At 36.2% G+C, this 16,704-nt stretch overlaps 1 protein-coding gene across 2 annotated transcripts in view; it reads right to left on the bottom strand.

The window, feature by feature from the left end:
- Nucleotides 1–16,704, bottom strand: part of LOC134749594 (protein prickle-like) — a 518,207-nt gene that overhangs the window by 196,247 nt on the left and 305,256 nt on the right. The window lies entirely within an intron of this gene.

The raw sequence follows: 16,704 nt of genomic DNA, 5'->3' as shown, positions 1-16,704 counted from the left end.
TATTTCTGATGAGATTGCAAAACGGTAGTCTATGTTGATTTTTCAGTTTATTTTTTCACTTTATTTGTTGTAGCTGCCAATTTTGAACAAATTTATAGTATGATTAAAATACCGCTTTCTAGAACAAATCAGCGCAAAATTGCGTCGACGGAAGAAAATAACAAAGCAGCAGGATTGCAGCCAGATGATGTTAGGGCTACCACAGGAGCCCTAAGCTAGGCATTTGATAATGTTTACGTTTCATATAAAGATTTACCACTACGTAGGAATATTTAAAAACTCTTTTTGTTATTTGGATTTCAATTTGGAATAATTAGAACAAATGAAAAACTATGAGTCAGAATACTTTCTACCATGGAATACTTTCTACTCTACCATGATAACTAAATGTTGGCATTTAGTATCCAAGCAATTTTCTGTCTTCAATGCCTACAACAGTTAGTGTAAATTTTTGTCTACTTAATTTTTATTAAGTAGTTCTTACTGTTTCAAATAATACTTATTCTAAGATTTAAAATGCACAAGTATTAAAATCTTAGATCTGTCCTTTAGAAAAAGAGATAGTTCAACCGTTAGTGTTAAAAACGATTTAAATATATCAAGAAGAAATCAGGTTTGTGTAAAGCCTTTGGCTTTGAATTTAAGTGTCAAATCAAATCTCGAAAATGTTGAAGCTCCCAACATCTTAATTTTCCGCAATTAAGCCGCAGGCAAACCCACTAGCAAAACTTAATATTTGAAGTCTATTGTGCTACACCGGTTCGAACCTGCCACCCCTCAGTCCTCAGGCCTGTCATTACGGAGCAATCTCTCGCTGCCTTATTACGGTTTATTTGCTCCTACTTTTCCCATTTCAACAACGCCGTAACAGTCAACAAGAGATGCTTTTCTACGATTTTATTATTTTGAAGTTGGTCGTACTATCTTGTAGACCAAAAGGTAGTAAAGGTGTACATAATACGCTTGCTTAAGATCTATTGTTTTAAGTGGCTGCGTTCATCCAGTTCGTGATTTACTGGTTAATTGTGTTATCTGCCAGTAACGAAGTAACGGTCGGATGATAGGTTACGTAAGGCCTATCAGTGGTAAATACATACGGCTAATCTTAGATGAGAGTTAGATTGACCGAAGAACCTAGGGCCCATAATTGGGCTGTCTTTCCATTAAGGCGAAGATGAGTGGAGACGTGCGAGAACCAAACAATAGCATTGGTATCCATGTTTTTCGCTGGATTAACACCAATATTATTGGTTGATTCCCGCACGTCTCCTCTCATCTATGATAGTATGGATTCATGCGCACACACTTCGGACACGTCGGGTGTCCCCACCGACACGCAATTCGATGTGGTTCTAATTGTAGCCCGTCATGCTCATAAGATTTTAGGGAATGAATCAAAAGCATCTCAGGAAACAATAACGGATCAGTTGTAATAACCGATATGAGGCTTTCGCGAGTGCAGCTATACAATCGGTATTGTAAATAGCGCGGCAAGGACTAGACAGATGAGCATCGCCGTAATGGCGTCGCCTAGTGGAGTTTCCCAAGTTATGTCTGTTTTAATTGTATTAAAGTGTATTACTTTAACAGTTGAAAACAAATTTAGACATCCGAACTGCAAGAAAAATCGCACATAAGTACTCATTTGTACCGAAAACAAGGGGTGAACTTAAACTTTTGACCGGTACTGTATTTGTTTTGTGTACGTAATTTTATATAACTCGTACAAGTCTTCTACCTACATATCCTTTTTCGTTATCTACAATCTTACACAAATCAATGCTCAGCCTACAATCAGCGCACGCTCGCAATCGCTATAAATCTTCACAATGCGCAGGAGTCGATAATTGTACCGCGGCTGTAATTAGGGGTAACATTAAAGGGCCTCATTGTAGATTACTATCTTCTGCTTGTATGACATAACCATAGGTCTATAATGCATAAGATGGCACCTTTTTTGGACACGATTGTACGTAGAGCTTGTAGGTATATGTGGTATTTTCTATAAAAAGGGACCTTATTGTCGATTGCGCTCACGCCATTATAAACGATGCTCCGATATAAATACAATGCCGCGCGACGCTGTGCGGCGTAAGCGCCATCGACAATAAGGTCCGTTTTCATAGAAAATGCCTCATATATTCCGTCGAGGTAGTATAGTGAGGCATTCAGGAGCACACACAAACCAGAAAAATAAAACTAAATCTTCATCTGCCTCTCTATCGCTCGAATATGCAAGAGCGATAGAGGCCGATAACGAAATTTCGTTTTTCGCGATAGGCCCTCATAGCCCTAGCCTGGATAATTGCCTTGATCTAGCCGTGGTAATTAGCAGCGCAAACATGAAAGCGCTGGCAACATTATCGATCGTTATCTTGCGCGTGCCAGAGGCAATTGTGAGAAACGGGCCCTTAACATATTCCGATCCGATATCGGATAGAAGTAAAGTGTAAAACCAAATTCGGTATCGTGTTCTGATTAGAAAAAGAATAAGAAAAATAAAATAAAAAAACAGGTTACCTCTCTCAAACCCCTAAATTACTCCCTAAAATAAGAAATAAGCAGTTTTGACTTATTTACAATATTAGTGATGGTAATTGCTATAACAATTTCAAATTTTAGGTATCTATGTCAAACGGTCTCTGAGAAAAACGCATTTAACTGATTTGCAAGACCGAAGTGATCCCATAAGTGTTCCGTTTGTCAAAACAAAGTTTTGCACGGAACACTAAAAATTATGACTCGAAAAAAGTAGTTTTGTACTTAAATAGTAAGTTTTATTATGTTTGTTTATTTCTTTGTATTTATAAATATATAAATATATCTAGTAGGTATTTGTTCTTCGCTATAGGTAGGCATCTATAGGTTAGATTAAACTAAATATTAACTTAGCTAACTTAGAGGGTTCCCACTTCCCTCACGTATTTTTAGTCACTCGCGCGACATGTTTCGGAGAGTCTAGGTCTCCATTTTCAAGCACTAACACGTACGTACGTAAATACGTGAGTGAAACCGCTAAGTTAGCTAAGTTAATATGTCTCACGATAGTTTAAATTCAATTAAATATTATATGTATAATATAGCGGCTATACATATTATATTTTGTTTAAGTGCAAACCGCAGCTGCGAGCCGCATGCGGCTCTTTGGACGTACAGTTGCGGCTCTTTACGTCACCCATAAAATTAACCCTTGTGAGTTCTTACACTACAGAAAACAACATTTGTGGCTCTTTAAGCTACCTTTTCTACTGCAGTTGACTCTTCTTCTCAAAAGTTTATACGATAGCCCATAGGGCCTGGCCACATGTACGCGGTGCGACGTCGCCGACGCAACGCGGCGCGTTTTGCGGTGCCGCCGCCGCAACGCAGAAATCTGCGGCGCCGCTCGCCGCAACGCAAAATCTGGCGGTGCGTCGTGCGACGCCGCGCGCGGTACCGCAAAACGGTGCGCGGCGCCGCCCGCCGCAACGCAAAATCTTGCGGTGCGTCGTGCGTCGCCGCGCGCGGTGTCGCAAAGCGTTGCGCGTCGCCGCGCGCGGTGCCGCCCGCCGCAACGCAAAAATTTGGCGATGCGACTTGCGGTGCCGCGTCCGTCGTCGCGGCACCGCATGCGGCGCCGCGCTGCATAAGTAGTAAAGAATTCGACTACCAGTGTTTGGCTGTTATTAAGAAGGCGCAGAAATAAGAAGCAATTGAAAAGAAAATTTTGGGTAAACCCATGTCTTCATGTCATGAATGAAGATGGATATCATTTCAAAAGAAAATACGAGGCATTGAAGATGACTGAAAATAAATTTTATAACTATTTTCGAATGTCTGTGCCGTTTTTTGAAGAACTTTTAAGCAAAATATCGCCTCTAATTATTTTTATTCTTTAGACCATAATTATTAGGTAATTATAAATAGGTAAATATAAAAAAAAACATGTAGGTATATGTCTTTTTGCAAAATCAACATGATAAGATTGCCTTTGTTAGGTATATAAAATATGTTTATACTTGTGGCTAACTAAATCGACAACTTTTTTTTAAAATCATAATTTTTTTTATACCTGCTAACATGACTATAATTAACTTTTTTTTTCAATACATTTTTTTGTATAATTGTTTTACGAAAATCAAAAACTTCCATGAAATTACAGTGGAACCTCGATAAGGCGAATTCCTCGTTAACGCGAAATAAAATGCCAATGCCATTCCCTTTCCTTCATAGTCCAAAACCTCCATAACTCGAAATATTTAACCTCACAAGACGAAGTAACCAACTATTCCCTTCACGACTATAACTCGAAAAAGATATAAAGATTGTACCTTCTCCGTTTCTACAATTACGCCTCTTTAACACTAATAATTTTTCGTGCATTTTACCTCTGTAACTCGAAACCTCTTTTAAACGAACAAACACCCACAAGAACCTCTCTAAGTCGGTGTCCTCTACAGGAGGAATCCTCTTCGTTAGCACGTATTTTTTGGCATTTCCCATGAGATTCGTGCTATCGAGGTTCCACTATATAATTATAACTGTAATCGTTAGGTACAGAAAATCACAACTATGTAGTTTATAATTCTAAAAATAATACCACCACCATTTTACAAAAGCTTAAGTATAATTAAATAATTATACAAATTTATAATCACAATTAAGTCAACGTTCCATAAATAATAATATACTATAGATAGGTATATATTTTTTTTAAATCAACAATCGTTTATCTATAAATATGGTTCTAATGATTACTCACTAATTCACCAACTGTCATACAGGCTTAATATATCATAGAAAAAATCAACAACAATCACAAACAGCTTTACTTACAAGTCAACATTCCAAAAATGATTTACACGCCTTTAGAGATAATGACAATCAGATCGTGTTCTAAAATTCTAAACATAATACCGCCACCATTTTACAAAATAATATTTTTTTCTTTTTTTTAATACTTAATACGAAAGTGGAGGACCCGCGCGAAATCGCCGTTTCATACAAACGTGTAGTCCTGATTTTCCTCTCTGGTTATTAACATTGTTGAAAATATTTTGACACAATTTGTTGTATAGCTATGCCCCTATGGTTCATATATATATACATCAAATTATGAAAAAATATTTTCCATAATGTTAATATCTAGAGAGGAAAATGGGGAGTACGTTTGTATGGATTAGCGGCCGACCCCTTTGCTCTTGAGTATATTTTAATAATTTTGCAAATCTGTAATTACAATTTGAATATATGTATATTATATAAATCAACTATCGCTTATATAAATATGGCTATAATGAATACTTGCTAATTCACCAACTTTCATACAGGCTTAATATAGGTATCTTAGAAAAAAATCAACAGTTTTCAATGTTTTCATACAGGTACAGTCGAGTTCGCAAACATTTTTACAAGTCAACATTCGAAAAATAATAATATTATATAGGTATATATCTTATAAAAATCAACAATCGTTTATATAAATATGGCTATAATAATTACTTACTAATTCACCAACTTTCATATTAGAAAAAAATTACAGTTTTCATATAGGTACAGTCGAGTCCACAAACATCTTTACAAGTCAACATCCAAAAATAATTTACACGCCTCTAAGACAATGACAATCAGGTTGTGGGGGTGGTAAGTTTGTGTAGTATAATACGTAGATTATATTATTTTACTACTACAAAAAATCACCATTTTTATATAAACAACTAAGTTTTAATAAAATCAAATTTTAGTCAAAGTACGTACCTACTTTATTAGTATTATATAGGTATATGTGCTTCCTTTTTTTTTATTATGAAAAGTTAAATTCAGATTCATTTGTCTTGTTTGATTGATTGTCGCTTTCGTTGGTCACTGGTTCGACAGGTGTTTGTAAATAATTAGGACCTGATGATGATGGGACTGTTGGTGGATAATTATTAAATGTTTGTTGGGTTCTTTGGTAACCAGAATCGTATCGTGTTTGGTAACCATCTTGGTAAGATGAGTGGACTTGGTAAGATCTTTGGTAACTATTTTGAGTTTAACTATGGTAACTATTTGGTGATGGTTGGTGGAGATCAGTAAGGGCCTGTAAGACGCGACTTTGATATATTAAAGTTTGATGATCGTCTAATTTGTTTAGCGACGGTAAAATAGATTTGAAAAACGACAGATGCCTATTTTCTGTCTCTTTTAAGGCCTGAAGTATGTCGGACTCAAATTGGTCGGTCGTTTTCCTTTTCCGAGAACAAGGCTGGTACCTTGAGTATCGTTGAGTAGAATTATTCGTCAACGATAATTTTACAAGATACTCAAAAAGGCTTGAAAGCTTAAATAAATCGGGCGCTGGTGCGACGAGAGTAAAAGAATACCATTTCTACAAGCAACTAATGTTTAAAAAAAAATGCTGCATATTTAACTGACTCGAGCATAGTCGAGGACCAAGAAAGTGACGAAGATGGCCAGACAAAAGAAACTACAAGCAGATCTCGGTACCAGCCTTGTTCTCGGAAAAGGAAAACAACCGACCAATTTGGGTCCGACATACTTCAGGCCTTAAAAGAGACAGAAAATAGGCATCTGTCGTTTTTCAAATCTATTTTACCGTCGCTAAACAAATTAGACGATCATCAAACTTTAATATATCAAAGTCGCGTCTTACAGGCCCTTACTGATCTCCACCAACCATCACCAAATAGTTACCATAGTTAAACTCAAAATAGTTACCAAAGATCTTACCAAGTCCACTCATCTTACCAAGATGGTTACCCAAGACCCCACTCGTCAGCATACGATTCTGGTTACCAAAGAACCCAACAAACATTTAATAATTATCCACCAACAGTCCCATCATCATCAGGTCCTAATTATTTACAAACACCTGTCGAACCAGTGACCAACGAAAGCGACAATCAATCAAACAAGACAAATGAATCTGAATTTAACTTTTCATAATAAAAAAAAAGGAAGCACATATACCTATATAATACTAATAAAGTAGGTACGTACTTTGACTAAAATTTGATTTTATTAAAACTTAGTTGTTTATATAAAAATGGTGATTTTTTGTAGTAGTAAAATAATATAATCTACGTATTATACTACACAAACTTACCACCCCCACAACCTGATTGTCATTGTCTTAGAGGCGTGTAAATTATTTTTGGATGTTGACTTGTAAAGATGTTTGTGGACTCGACTGTACCTATATGAAAACTGTAAATTTTTTCTAATATGAAAGTTGGTGAATTAGTAAGTAATTATTATAGCCATATTTATATAAACGATTGTTGATTTTTATAAGATATATACCTATATAATATTATTATTTTTCGAATGTTGACTTGTAAAAATGTTTGCGAACTCGACTGTACCTATATGAAAACATTGAAAACTGTTGATTTTTTTCTAAGATACCTATATTAAGCCTGTATGAAAGTTGGTGAATTAGCAAGTATTCATTATAGCCATATTTATATAAGCGATAGTTGATTTATATAATATACATATATTCAAATTGTAATTACAGATTTGCAAAATTATTAAAATATACTCAAGAGCAAAGGGGTCGGCCGCTAATCCATACAAACGTACTCCCCATTTTCCTCTCTAGATATTAACATTATGGAAAATATTTTTTCATAATTTGATGTATATATATATGAACCATAGGGGCATAGCTATACAACAAATTGTGTCAAAATATTTTCAACAATGTTAATAACCAGAGAGGAAAATCAGGACTACACGTTTGTATGAAACGGTGATTTCGCGCGGGTCCTCCACTTTCGTATTAAGTATTAAAGAAAAGAAAAAAATATTATTTTGTAAAATGGTGGCGGTATTATGTTTAGAATTTTAGAACACGATCTGATTGTCATTATCTCTAAAGGCGTGTAAATCATTTTTGGAATGTTGACTTGTAAGTAAAGCTGTTTGTGATTGTTGTTGATTTTTTCTATGATATATTAAGCCTGTATGACAGTTGGTGAATTAGTGAGTAATCATTAGAACCATATTTATAGATAAACGATTGTTGATTTAAAAAAAAATATATACCTATCTATAGTATATTATTATTTATGGAACGTTGACTTAATTGTGATTATAAATTTGTATAATTATTTAATTATACTTAAGCTTTTGTAAAATGGTGGTGGTATTATTTTTAGAATTATAAACTACATAGTTGTGATTTTCTGTACCTAACGATTACAGTTATAATTATATAGTGGAAACTCGATAGCACGAATCTCATGGGAAATGCCAAAAAATACGTGCTAACGAAGAGGATTCCTCCTGTAGAGGACACCGACTTAGAGAGGTTCTTGTGGGTTTTTGTTCGTTTAAAAGAGGTTTCGAGTTACAGAGGTAAAACGCACGAAAAATTATTAGTGTTAAAGAGGCGTAATAGTAGAAACGGAGAAGGTACAATCTTTATATCTTTTTCGAGTTATAGTCGTGAAGGGAATAGTTGGTTACTTCGTCTTGTGAGGTTAAATATTTCGAGTTATGGAGGTTTTGGACTATGAAGGAAAAGGAATGGCATTGGCATTTTATTTCGCGTTAACGAGGAATTCGCCTTATCGAGGTTCCACTGTAATTTCATGGAAGTTTTTGATTTTCGTAAAACAATTATACAAAAAAATGTATTGAAAAAAAAAGTTAATTATAGTCATGTTAGCAGGTATATAAAAAATGATGATTTAAAAAAAAAGTTGTCGATTTAGTTAGCCACAAGTATAAACATATTTTATATACCTAACAAAGGCAATCTTATCATGTTGATTTTGCAAAAAGACATATACTTACATGTTTTTTTTTTTTTATTTACCTATTTATAATTACGTAATAATTATGGTCTAAAGAATAAAAATAATTAGAGGCGATATTTTGCTTAAAAGTTCTTCAAAACACGGCACAGACATTCGAAAATAGTTATAAAATTTATTTTCAGCCATCTTCAATGCCTCGTATTTTCTTTTGAAATGATATCCATCTTCATTCATGACATGAAGACATGGGTTTACCCAAAATTTTCTTTTCAATTGCTTCTTATTTCTGCGCCTTCTTAATAACAGCCAAACACTGGTAGTCGAATTCTTTACTGCTTATGCAGCGCGGCGCCGCATGCGGTGCCGCGACGACGGACGCGGCACCGCAAGTCGCATCGCCAAATTTTTGCGTTGCGGCGGGCGGCACCGCGCGCGGCGACGCGCAACGCTTTGCGACACCGCGCGCGGCGACGCACGACGCACCGCAAGATTTTGCGTTGCGGCGGGCGGCGCCGCGCACCGTTTTGCGGTACCGCGCGCGGCGTCGCACGACGCACCGCCAGATTTTGCGTTGCGGCGAGCGGCGCCGCAGATTTCTGCGTTGCGGCGGCGGCACCGCAAAACGCGCCGCGTTGCGTCGGCGACGTCGCACCGCGTACATGTGGCCAGGCCCTAGAGCGCAAATATATACTGCTATGAGTGCTATGGCTCAGGATTTTCTTAGTTTATATAGTATTTATCTTAAGAGCTAAAAGCAATCGATAGTGTTTATGGAAGCTTTTATGCCTTTAATTAAACTGTTTTAATGGCCATTTTAATGATGGCGTCGTCGTAAAATAATACTGGAATTCTTATATGCAGTTTTGTGGATATTTTTAGAAATGCATTAAAAGTTGGAAATGATATCGTAAAGTTTACGTTTTAGATGCTGTCAGCGATTGAGCCTATAGTATTTTTCATATAGCTTGGGTACGGTGACAGCTGTTAATATTGCAAATATTGAAAATTTGTCAATACATACAATGGGGTAAATTCGAAAGCGGGGTAATTTTGAAAATGGCCAATATCTATAAAACCGAAGACGTCTTGCTTACTATTGCCAAAGACCTATGTAACTCCATATAAGATGGATAAAGTCTAAAGGGGCCCATTGACTATCAGTCCGCCGGACGATATCGGCCTGTCAGTTGTTCGGAACTGTCAAATTTTTGTTCTAACTGACAGGCCGATATCGTCCGGCGGACTGATAATCAGTGGGCCCCTTAAGGAAAAAATGTGCCTCGGAAATCAGGCGCTACCACCTTTGGCCTATTTTCGGCTAAATGGCGTTGACAGTTTCGCTTGTTATTTAACAAATTTAACACATATCAGTGAAGGAACATGGGTCAAAATCATACAAAAATAATAAATACAAATAAAAAAACATTTATCCATAGATATACATACAATTTTTGGTATTTATATACATTTTCATTTTTAGTTTTAATCGTGTGTCGATAGATGGCAGTAAATTTATTGTGACTACAAAATTCTATGTATTTTCTTTGCTATTGCTGAAGTAGAAAGTAGTTACTTCTAGTTTATCTACTAAATTTTATTAGCAATTTACCATTTTCGCAATTATATCCCGCTTTTGAACTTACCCCAATACACCTTTCTATTTCGCTACTTGTGCCATTTCAATCAACCAAAAGGGTACTTATTGTCGGTTGTCAATAAGGCGCTATTTCCATATAGCTTCAATTCGAAATCAACCTTATTGACAAGCGACAATGTGGTACCTTTTGGTTGAAAACGTCACATTTAATAACATTATTAATTTATTACAGACCTAATATTGTCTTCGGTTACCGCGATAGTTACTCATGAAATAAAACGGGTGGTCAACGGGTGACACGAACGCTGTAAAGAGTTTGAAACGTCGGGATGTATTATAAATTCAATATATGCGATATAATCCGTTTTCATAGTTTTATTTCATTATTACAGACCTCCCAGCAATAAATATGTATTAGCTCATTACAACATACGTCATTTCAATCATTTTATCGCGTCCTGTTTGTACACCAGACACGCTCTAATAGAAATATTTTATTCATAAGTCCATCATACTTCTAGCAGATGCTACACTACAAAATGGCTACCAGTTCACCGTTAAGGCATTTATACAACACCTTATTATATGAACATGCTCACACGCATGCAAATACGGCGAAGTCTTACGTCCTTTTCCCACGTTGCAGGATACGTGGGAAAGAAAAGGACTGCTGTATTTCTTTGTTTTTTACGGGTTAGCTACCGAAGGAAATTGCCCGATGGTTTCGGGGCATTTTTTGAAGGTGATTTGATTTTAATGTGCTCTTTTTTGGTGGATTCTTTGAGAAATCTGAGAGGAAAAATTGGCCATATTTAATGGGCAAATTTTAGTAAATATTTATTTCGTTATTCATAAACGCGTTACAAGCATCAATTGGCTATTAATAATTTGTCTTAATCTGTCACTATCTTGACTGTAGTTACTAATAAAATAAACCTAAGTTGTGCAAAAAGAACACAAAATGAAATGCAAAAATTGCAAAATAATAAATGTTATTTTATTACGTACTTTACCTATATAAAATGCTTGACACAATTTATTGTGCCAAAGAATTTCGGCATGTCATAAATAATTCATGTCTCTCTCATGTCGGCCATTTTACTTAACAAAGCTTTTTCCAAAAAATCGTGACAATCCGTAACGTCGTTAAATTCTAACTTTGCTACTAAGAAACCATTAAAAAATAATTATCACAACAAAAAGCATGCCTCGGGCGGAGCCGGGTCCACAAGTTCCACAACTAACACACCAATGTAGTTTATTCCTTTGCTGAGCAAAAACCGCCTTTATTACAAGGATATACAAGTCAGGGTAAGGTCGGGATAAGTGGCTCAGGTGGTTAATGATCACCTGGGGTTACTGGGTACGAAATTACTGGCTATGCCTGTCGACCTGGGCCGAATGGATGCATAATTGTCCCGTTCGGACTTTTGTATCGAACTTAAATAGCATATGTTGCAATAGTATGTGTTTATTTAGTGCAATGCAATAAGAAGTAAGAGTAAGTAAGTAGTTTGATTACGTTATGGCACTTCATACAGAAAAGTGTATGCACATGTTATAAATAAATAAATAAATTCGCATTTAGTTACAAAATCGGTTTTAGGATATTGAACAAAATCATAACTATTTAGGCACTGGTAATTTTTAGGGTTCCGTACCCAAAGGGTAAAAACGGGACCCTATTACGAAGACTCCGCTGTCCGTCTGTCCGTTTATCCGTCTGTCCGTATGTCCGTCTGTCCGTCTGTCTGTCACCAGGCTGTATCTCATGAACCGTGATAACTAGACAGTTGAAATTTTCACAGATGATGTACTTCTGTTGCCGCTCCATCAACAAATACTAAAAAGTACGGAACCCTCGGTGGGCGAGTCCGACTCGCACTTGTCCGGTTTTTTCCATACAATTGTATACAAAATCGACTTTCAGAATTATATCGCTAAGTCGGGTAACAGTTTTTTTGTGCAGTTTTCTTTTTTAATTTAACAGACATATCGAACTTCAAAATGATGTGCATAAATCGTTTTCAAGTACAAAATCGTTTTATTTTGTATGAAAAAGTACTTACATAAGGGTTTTTTAAATCGTTGCATAAAGTAAACTCGAAATTTTAAAGAATGTCTTTGGCAACAATTTGAGGCTCAATATATTTACCCAAATAAAAATTCAATCCCACATGTAAGAGAGTCATTTGCCTGCGATCGACAGTATGGTTTTGAAAATATTTTTTGTATACAATTGTATGGTGAAAATTGCGGGTGCCTAATTACTAATGAGTTTGGCTATTTATTTTGTTCAGTGTATTGAAATGTGATAACTGATAAAACATCACAATGCTTTACTACCACATCCCAATCCACATTCCAATAAAGACTCGAAACTTTCCCACATCTTCAATAAATACATCATATTTAATCGGCTAACAAGCTCTCATTTATATCCGATAGGTAAACATATGCGCACATATAACATGCCTCATAACTCGCATAGAACTGATGACTCCATAAGCGCTGCGATCATTCATAAGCGAAGAGAAAGTTGAAACGAGTCATCAATAACCAGGAAATGAAGAAGCAATCAATGAGTATGGAGAGGGAATGCTTGGCGATTGATATAAGTGTCATATGCACGCAGACATGTAAGCAGAAGTTATACACGAGTTACTCAAAAAAATGAATGTGTCTTTAATATTAAGATTAAGATCCTCGATTTTTTTCTGAATGTCATCTGACCTTATAATCTCACCTGCGCCCTGTTTATCAAAAGCTTGTAGCTTGTAATACAAGCGGAACTCACTTTTTATTTATTATTTTATTTTATTTATTTGGGGCATCAACAGCAATACAAAAATTAATACAAATCATAGTGAGCAGAAAACATAGCCAATAACAGATGTCCACAAAAGTACAATTAACATGCAATAACTAAGTGGAAACACAAAAAAAAAGAAGGGAGTAAAAAAGCATTCTATACAAACTAGATATGGCTTGCATAACATGTGTGTGCTTTTTGACAGCTTCTGTTAGAAAAGGACTTCCACTTGTATTACAAGCCACAAGCTTTTGATAAACAGGGCACTGGTCCGATTTGGGAACTTGAATAAGCAACACAATATTGTCATCAGAGCCCTGTTTATCAATAGCTTGTGTCTTGTAATACAAGTGGAAGTCCCTTTCTAACATAAGCTGTCAAAAAGTGAGTTCCGCTTGTATTACAAGCTACAAGCTTTTGATAAACAGGGCACACTCAGCAGTCTTCAAGAAACTATGATACATATATACAGTACATATCAGCATTTAGTTTAAACAAAACAAAGTTGTATTTAGATTGTTACAACCTCGCCCGTTCTACTTCTACACACTTTAAACTTACATATTGAGGTTAGTCAAGTTGTTAAACTTACATTACGCAAAAAACTAAAATGTCACTGTCAATAGAATCACCACATTACTTTGGCATGTCGTTTAACACAACGCCACTTACAGTAAATGTATAAATCGGCGCACGCGCAAGCACCTAACTTTATTCCCCAGCTTCGCATAGCTAAAATGTTTTCATACGTAAACGGTTAAATGTGCCTTTTGCGAATAATTTCCGCGTTCCAATCGATTTTCTATCAAGTTGGGCCCATTTCTCGAATAATACTTATATTCGACTAATATTATTTCTTAACAATTAGGGCCGCTCGCCCTCAAGAGTTGATCAATGGCGCCTATTAGCCTTTCAAACATTTCATACTCGAGAATTTGGGACGGACCGGTATCGCCATGACCGGGTGACACAGAGGTCCAGGGTGTTAGCAGGTCGGTTCGGTTCCGGCCTCGGTCACTGAAAGGCTTGTTCAATTTTCCTTTAGATTCTTTAGAGCACAGGCTTGTAATTCTTGTAAGCCCACCTTGAGGTATTTTATAGAAAATCGTGCTTTTGGTGAAGGGAAAGATTTGCATATTATTTTTGTTTGAAAATAATTTTTTGAAACTTAAAAATTGTATTGTATTAAGAATTCGTCTAAAAACAAAAAATATTCCGTTAGCAGCCATTGGAAATAAGTTTTAACTTTCCTGGACAGGTTTTCAAGGCCATAATGAATTTTCTTTCGATAGAACAGGATACCAAAGCCTAATAAGAAACAGCGATGTTTAGCCCAAGAAAGATACGGTTGCGCAAAAGATTAAATTATAATAGACTGATTTTTTAAATATCCGTGTAATATGATAAGTATTGCAGCAATCCTACAAAAAATCTACATTTAAATTCTAGTTTTCCACTCATCTACTCAAAGGTTAGCCGGAACATATCACTTATAGGTTATGGGACAAGTTCGCCTTTGTACATCCATTACTGTCATTAATTTTTGTAAGCCTGTGTTGTGTCAAAGTTATTATTACTACTACTAAATTCTACCCAAAAGCAGGTAAATAGAAATAAAAGTAAACCCGTTTTTTTATTTCAAACTATTTTTATTAATTCCATAATTTCTATCTGCAAGGATAAAGACATTTTTGCCTCTAATCAGTAACGCATAAACTTTTAAAAGTTTATATGGCGCATCTTAGTTTTAAGTTATTTGTATTATTTGTTGTGATATTAATAAAAAATCTTTAGTATAGGTAAACTAAGTGATACATGTCTTTGCTAGAAACAAATAGTAATTAGAGTAAGTACCTATTTACCTACTTTGTTTAGATGCCTATAAGACGACCTAGAAGAGCAATTTTCATAAAAATTCTACAAAAAAAAAAACGTTTGTAATGGGCACATACTTGTACCGGAAAGCATATAACGACATTTTGTTGAATTCTAGTTCGAATCATGATAAATTCGTTAAACTAAAAATGCCAGCTATAATAAATTATTTCCAAATCGCCATACTTCTGATTCGTAAAATGACTGGAGTATACCGTTCGTTGGCGCACCGGCTCGGCTATTGAAAGCAGCTTACATGTAAATGCATGGTAATATTGTCACTTCGCGTGTCTCTAACAGTTAGTTACGCATTTTATACGTTCATACGGGTTACGTGAACTTTGTTGCCTTTCATTTTACGATTAGACGATAATTGCTGTTGGTTGTTATTGCTGGATTATTTGTGTAACTATAGTCGCCATCAGATATGTGGCATTTCCTATAAAAAGGGACCTTATTGTCGATGGCGCTTACGCCATTATAAACGATGCTCCGATATAAATACAATGCCGCGCGACGCTGTTGCGGCGTAAGCGCCATCGACAATAAGGCCCCTTTTTATAGGAGCACATATATCGGAGCGGCTAATTGATGCTAACTGTTCCTATGTTGTATTTAGGCAAACTTTGAAGCACTTGCACTTTTTTAGGGTTCCGTACCCAAAGTGTAAAAACGGGACCCTATTACTAAGACTCCGCTGTCCATCTATCCGTCTGTCTGTCACCAGGCTGTATCTCATGAAACGTGATAGCTAGACAGTTGAAATTTTCACAGACGTATTTAATATTATGTTGCTGCTATAACAACAAATACTAAAAAGTACGGAACTCCGAGAGGCGTACATAGGCTATGGAGACTGCTTAACATCAGGTGGGCCGTATGCTTGTTTGCCACCGACGTAGTATTAAAAAAAAATTCCTGCATTTCGTCGAGGAATATCATCAATTTTACATTATTTCCACTTTTCTTGTAAGAGCGCTCTTAACTAGTACACGTTGTCTGAGCTCAAGCTTATTTTAATTTTAAATCCCATGTTTAGCTACTTATCTACACTTCTTCTAATGTACTTGAAAAAAAAGTCCACACTATAAAAAACAAAAACCGGACAAATTTAATTTTTAGTATTTGTTGTTGTAGCGGCAACAGAAATACATCGTTCAAGAGATACAGCCTGGTGACAGACAGACGGACCGACGGACCGACGGACAGTCGGACTGCGGAGTCTTAGTAATAGGGTCCCGTTTTACCCTTTGGGTACGGAACCCTAAAAACGCTTGTAAACCTTGCGCCTCATGTAGGCATCCCAAACATGCGGGCGCACTCGTTAGAGCTGTAACGGCTTTTTATACCGACATTACCGACACAGACCACTTACGGTTAGATTCAACATGTTTAACATAATAAACTGAGTTAGATGTCATATACTAAAGAAATCACCGGCCCGGTGGCCGGGTGGTCAGGACGTTAGCCAGGTAAGCTAAAGACGCCGGTTCGATTCCCGCCTCGGCCACCGGTGGACTTGATTTATTTAATAAAATAATTTGATTTGTTCCCTAGTCGTATTTAACATGTATTGTAAGCTAATAATTATTAATGCACCTGCTAAACTCGCTCCTCGAATCAGCACCAAACTGTGATGTGTTTGCGAGTGGATGGTTGGACGTGTGTTATGA

Source organism: Cydia strobilella, chromosome 18 (genome assembly GCF_947568885.1).
Source record: "Cydia strobilella chromosome 18, ilCydStro3.1, whole genome shotgun sequence".
NCBI classification, from domain to species: Eukaryota; Metazoa; Arthropoda; class Insecta; order Lepidoptera; family Tortricidae; genus Cydia; species Cydia strobilella.
This window is presented reverse-complemented; position numbering and strand designations above follow the sequence as displayed.